The sequence below is a fragment of the Rhagoletis pomonella genome, unplaced genomic scaffold (genome assembly GCF_013731165.1).
Source record: "Rhagoletis pomonella isolate Grant_MI unplaced genomic scaffold, Rhpom_1.0 Rhpom_scaffold_05102, whole genome shotgun sequence".
Taxonomy (NCBI): domain Eukaryota; kingdom Metazoa; phylum Arthropoda; class Insecta; order Diptera; family Tephritidae; genus Rhagoletis; species Rhagoletis pomonella.
Window position 1 is genome coordinate 6,289 of NW_023463647.1, and position 6,902 is coordinate 13,190.

The following is a 6,902-nucleotide window of genomic DNA, read 5'->3' on the forward strand; positions in this document are numbered from 1 at the left end:
AGAAATACTAATGAAAAAGGTATGGTTGAACATTTCAGAGCACATTTATTGATAAAAAATTTCCAAATTCAGTAAAAAATTCATGTTTACAAAAAAAATCAAAAATTTAATTTAGGAGCGACATACTCCTGAGAGCATCCATCCAAAAATTTTGCTTTGGGCGATAAAGGGACCAAACGTGTTTGGGAGCATACCCGGCAGTACGATGTCTGGGTATACGTCGGCTCCCAGTACTAAGCGAATCGGTGTCGACGTATAAAAGTTTGGATCCGCTAATCATATGTGCGTATACGCTGTCGCTACTGACGGATCGACGCTACTAGTGGGGCTAACACGGACGTAATTGTTTATCGTTGTGGCGTGGATAGCCAACCTGGTGTTCTGGCCGTGTTTTCCCCTCAGACGCAGTAGACAGCCACGTTGGGTTCCGAAATTTGAAACGTCAAGCCTGAGTTTTACCGCTAAATCTGTCGCAATTATAGAAGTCGGAGAGCATACGTCGATCAACGCGCGTATAAGGTGCAGCCGTCCACGAGCTTCTATTTTTACCACGACCGTCGGAGCAATAGACGTCACCGGTCGTAACGCTTGGGTTTCGCGTGCGAGTCGACCCGTTCGAAATGCGATGGATAGCTGGCGAGGCCTCGTCTCCAGTCTACCCTGATCGCGATTGGGCCTGTTTGACTCCTCTCGCTTTTGCCGCAGGCGGAAAGGCCTAGTTTCCGCTCTACGGTCCTGCCGGGCTGTTGACCGCGGTCGGAAAGGCCGTGTTTCCGATCCACGTTCTCGGCGTCGTTCGTCCTCTAACAGGGGTCGGAAAGGCCGAGTTTCCGATCCCCTGGTTATAGTCGGGAGGGGAGTCCCAGATTCCGGTGTGGATTCTGCTGGTTCATCTTCTAGGCGGAGCGGACTGGTTTCATCTGCGTGGTCGGACGCGTTGATAGATAACGCGCGTTCGGACTCGTCCTCACTAGGAACTTGCTCGCTCCATGGGCGTGTATCAATCGGCTGAAGGGGTTCGGATTCGTCATCCATGTGTAGCGTTGTGTGGTGTTTTTCGCGGCACCGACGACATCTTTCTTCGCTCGTGCACTCGTCAGACCGATGCATCATGGACAGGCAGTTTCCGCAGAAGCGACCAATCAGTGCCTCCCTCAGTCTCTCTTCGGGAGTTTTACCGCGGAATGATGGGCAGAGCCGTATCGGATGCATACCTTGGCATAAACGGCACGCTAGAGCAAAGCGGTTTGATTGTTGCTCGGCCTTCTTTCTCATCGAGGTGAAGCGAGTCATCGTTGATGTCTGAAATCATTATTTTTTCCCTTTGTGTATATTTGGCTATATAGATATACGTACTTGTATATATATGTATATTATGGTTGGGTGGCGAGTAGCAAAGAAACTTTATTATGTGTGGTTATTGTAAATTTCGTATTTTTTATGGTACGGGTGGTCTCATATATCACTGTCTTGTGATAGTGTATAGTGTGCATAATATTGCATGAGTTTTGCGTAAAGTGTGTGAGGCACCTCATGTTTATGCATCGACACACGGTTATCGACTTTGATTTCTCTGCTCGCATCGGTGAGTTGTCATTTTGTTAATTTGTGTAATTACACGGCCTGCCACCCAAAACAAAAGTAAGTAGGTAAGGGCAACCAAAAAAAATCGCAGATAGCAAGTGGGCTGGAACGCCTGACAACTTGATTTAAGGTAACTAAAAACATGCATAGTATTTGTTGATGAGCCTTGTAAAACAATAAATTATAGGTCCGGAGCAAATCGGCAATGCGAACTAATCACAAGCTTGATGGATTTTGTGTTTGTAAGGCGTCGCAGTTTTATTGGATCCTAAGAAGCAAAACAATAACCTCATGGCCCATTAAAATGGTTAATAGCAAACAAATACATTGGGGAAAAGGCAGCAGCAGAAGTAGCAACAACAAACAACAAATCACGGTATCTCTTTTAGGCCATTTAGTTATGTTCTCACATTTTATTTATAAATGCTTTAGTGACTGCCAACTTGGCTGTGGCTAACAGTGTGGCCGTCTTGATTTTTATACAAACTATATTGAGAACAAAAACTAAATGCTTCATTTCGATAAATAAACCGATTCAGATAAAAAGTTAGAACAAAGTATGAATTTAGTGTAATTACATGGCCTGCCACCCAAAACAAAAGTAAGCTCATTATTTGTTCGCATGGTGCGGAACATCGCAAGTGCTTATCAGCGTGCGAAAATAGGTTGTACCAAACAATTCCCATTGGCTCATCGATCATCATATCATTTGTAGTTTTATACAGTTTTGTACATAGTCAGAACCAACTTGTAAGATTCACTTTCATTTTCCCCAACGAGAGACTTGTTTTTCGTTTGTGACAATGGTACCATAGGGTACGTTTTATATGTATGCAAACGTTTCGATTACGTGAAAAAATATATTTCTTTATTCGTAAATATTCATATTCAATTTAATTTAAAGACATGTACTACATACATACATATCTTTTTCTCTGCCCAATTCATTTCGTTTGTTGTTTCGTCTGTAACTCCTAAACTACTGTAGTGTACTATCGCAAAGTAAACTCAGCCGTTTTGTTTTCGTATTGCAGCGAGCTCTTGAAGGAATAAACGAAATGAAATAGTAACGTGCATTATAGTTTATTTTCGTACACCGGTGCTTATATATGTGCTTGGGAGTATCACAACTTAATGCTTTATCTGAAAATTACTAAGTTGGAGGGCCCTTCAAAATTTAATAACTCATGATTTTATTTAAAAGGGAAAACATATTTAATACGCTTTGCTTTGTCCCGAGCAAATCTAAGTAGTTCGCCGGTATCGAGTTGCGTAGTAGATTTTCAGTTTACCGATCGTAGGGGAGTCCGAACCCTGGCTGCGCTGTCAACCAAGAGCGTAAATTGAAATTTACGTTCTTGTATTAGAGATGTGCTGAGTCCACACATATGAGTATTCATACATAGTACCTATTTAAAAGTATCCAATACTTTCGACACTCGGTGTCGGACTATTAAACAACTTCTAACAAAAGCGCACGACAGCCAAACGTATGGAAGAAATTTTTAGAGATAAAGCTCATTAGCGAACTTTGAGGCGATGTCTTACAAATTCCAATTGGAATAAATAAATGAATATGTATACATATATATATATATATATATATATATATATTATTATTAATTTTATTTATTTTTTTTTTATTAAGGGGCTATGTACGGAATTCTTTGTGAGTACTGAGTCCACAGCGCCTTCAGGGGGTACAGAACAAAAATTAAATAACTGAAAGTCATTCGTTGTCGAAATTTCAGAGAACGCTTCATTTTTATGTGAACCTTTATTATTCTTCTGCAAAAAAAAACAAAATGGATCCGAAATTGTGCAACAGGTGATTTAAGTGTACTTATATTACTACTAAGGTATATTGCATTGAATCGGTATCGGTTACCAATACCGAAACTTTGGGTACCGAGTATTGGGGCAACTCTGCACATCACTATTTTTTAAAAATGACACTTTCATTGATGGCAATTGCAGCACATATAACAATTTCCTGAATGGCACGAGTGATTACGATGCGGTAAGTTGCGTATTTTTTCTCATAGTATTTTAATGTGATATTTTTTACCTTCTACTTTTAGCCTTCTTTGGAGATATTCCACCCAAAACCCTCATTCATCCAAGTACGGCATATTTACAACTCGTAATCGAGTTCGCCTGAAGGATGAATGAGGAATTATAGTATGCTGAATGGAAGTGCGTGGCTCTTGGGAACTTCACAGGGCAGATTTTCAAAACTGCAGAATGGAGCTATACCAGCAGCACTTCTACGGCGTCGTGCGGCCAACAAAGTGATTATAAGGAAGTGGTGGAAAAGCCGAGTACGATACGGTCCTTATTAACGAACCCTGCCAAGAAATTGAAGTATACTCCAAACTACTTTTTCACAACAACGGAAAAAGACAACCATTGAAGTATCGTGAAATATGAATTAATATAATATGAATCTTTTATGTAAACCCTATTATCTTACTAATATCTTTTCGTTTCCATTTCAGATGATGCTGGATTTAGCTAAAAAGTGTTTGCAAAATAGCGCACAACAAATCATGCATTTGGCCAAAACTTTTGCATCGATTATGCGAATTTGAAGTCTTGCAGGATCTGTATCGCACAGATTATGACATACATGCGCGTGTTTATTCATCATTACTCCATGGTTATGAGTTGTATTTAAAAGCAGTTTACATCGAATCAAAAGGATTTAATTTCTGCAACCACGAGGGTTATGAACAACGCCAAGGAAAGCGAATTCTTTGCCAGCACCGTTTGTAATTTGTCTGGTAATTTTTCCCGGAATATTGTGAGTACTATAACCCTCTTTATTATTAGACTGCTTTTACACAGTTCAAGTATTGAATTCCATTCTGCTCGCATGTGGAAGAGAGGGGGTGAGAACAAAAGGGACGAGTACACATGCGTCTGTACCGTCAAGTCGTTTAAACTTTCTTGCTTTGCTTTTGTCATTTTCGTTGCTTCCCATTTAACGAACCAAAACTTGAATTCAACAGAATTGAAACGTGTAAAAGCAAATAGAAAACACAAAGTACCTGAATCATGTAAATCGGGTGTAATGACGAAAGTCCATAACCATCCCTTGCGGTGATATGTAGGAGAGCGCTGCATGAATGCATTCAAACGGCGTATGAATTATTCATATACAAAACGAATGAATGATTTTAGCTTAAAATTTTTATTTAATTTTTTTTTTAAATCTGAGTGAATAGCTGTTCAGATATATGTGTCGACAAAGTGAAAATAAATTGAGTTGATATAAATGTCAACTTTTTGTATGAATATCCAGAAATATTTTCTCTTCGTACATATGTACAAACATACATATGTATGTATGTATGTATTGCTGCGCTCCTATTACATACGAGAAAACTTGTGTGGCCAAATGAGTTTGAATGATTTAAATGTTTTCCATTCATTCAGTCACTTTCTTCCATTTAAAGGTAGACAATTTAAAAACAATGTATATTCATAACTTACAAATTCCAAACGCTGAGTGTTTGGCTAGAAGTTTGAATGAATTCATGCAGCCCATATACATATTATGTAGGCAATTCTTCGATATAAAGATTGCGACACAATTGTATTAATTTCGCAAGGTTAGGAGGAATAAAAACATGTAGGCAACGTACCGCTCCTCCCAACCTTTTTACACGAAAGCTCCTAGTAAGATATACTTTAAATAAAATTAAAGGAATCTTGAATTTTTTTTTTTTTTTTTTTTTGAATTTGGTGGACGTAGTATATTATGTTCGCGCAAACTCCATTCGTTTATAATGATTTCCTGGGGTACGTGTGTATGTGTATACATATCAAAAGCAAGTATGTATGCATTGTAACGTTAATTTTAGCGTTTACCAAAATAAACCAATCGTTTCTGTTGAAACAATTCAGTTTTTTATCATTTAGGTAATTATCAAAATAATTCTATTCTTGCTTTTAACGAAAAGAAACGAAATTATTTTGATAAGTTATTTTGCGCATCAACAAAACGAAATCGATTCATATAGTTTGTTGAGCATCTCGCAGTAATGATTTATATCCGTATAAGTGGACTGTATTATTTTGCGAATTGTGGTTGTGGAATAAGTTAGGCTTTTATGAAATGGAGTCGTTACTTGGTTGTGATTCGCTATGTTGTTGATCACAGGGGGGTAGTAGAACCAGCTTGACTACAGGTCTAGTAACCTGTCCTCTTTCAGTCATGAGGTCCACTACTCTTGCCCTATTGTCTGCACCTAGATGGACGTTAACTACCCTTCCAAGTCTCCATTCGTTTGGCGGCAGGTTATCTTCTTTGATGATCTCGAGGTCTCCAATTTTCATATTGGTTTGCGGATATCTCCATTTGTTGCGTTTCTGCAATTCCGTGAGATATTCACTTTTCCACCGTTTGCAAAACGTGTGGTGTAGAGCCTTGAGCCTCTGCCATCGATTTACAATCGAGGCACGATTTTCATCAGCGTATATTTCTGGTGGAGCTAGTATGTGTCCACCGATTAAGAAGTGGCCTGGAGTCAGTGGCTCCAGGTCTCCTGGTTGATTTGATGAGGGACTCAGGGGTCGAGAGTTGAGACAGGACTCAACTCTGCATAATAGGGTTGTAAATTCCTCAAACGTGTATTTGTGGTTGGAAGCAATTTTCGTAAAGTGGCTTTTAAAACTTAACTCCCGCTTCCCACAGTCCGCCCATGTGGGGAGCTGAGGCGGGAATGAAGTGCCACGAGAGCATTTGGTGAGCGTATTTCGCCAAAGTGTTATCGCGGGCGTCTTTCAAAAAGGCTTTTGTTTCGGCTCTCAGAGCTCTAGAAGCTCCCACAAAATTGGTGCCATTGTCGGAATAGATATTTTTTGGACAGCCTCGTCGTGCGATGAACCTGGCAAATGCTGCTAAAAACGACTGAGTGCTCAAGTCCGAAGTGGCTTCCAAATGGATTGCCTTTGTTGCGAAGCATACAAATAGGCAGACATATCCCTTTGACATGCGACAACCTCGGCCGCTATAACTTTTAATGTCAAATGGCCCTGCGAAGTCGACTCCCGCATTTGTAAACGCTCGCGAAAATGTCGCTCTTTCCTTGGGAAGAATTCCCATTAACTGAGTTTGCGCGCGTTTGCGATAAATCGTGCAAGCCTTACAGTTATGAATTGTGGACCTAATCAAGTTTTTGACCCTAGGTATCCAGTACTGTGTTCGGATCAAGCGCAGCATGAGCTGATTCTCACCATGCAGGGAAATTTTGTGAATAAACTGAACTATGAGACGGGACAAGGTGCAATTATAAGGCAGGATGATTGGGTGA

At 39.9% G+C, this 6,902-nt stretch overlaps 1 long non-coding RNA gene across 1 annotated transcript; it reads left to right on the forward strand.

The window, feature by feature from the left end:
- The first annotated feature begins 1,541 nt into the window (after positions 1 to 1,541).
- LOC118755003 lies at positions 1,542 to 2,144 on the forward strand. The gene is made up of 2 exons (XR_004994966.1): positions 1,542 to 1,714; positions 1,772 to 2,144. It is a non-coding gene; the product is annotated as an uncharacterized LOC118755003 (long non-coding RNA).
- Positions 2,145 to 6,902: the final 4,758 nt, after the last annotated feature.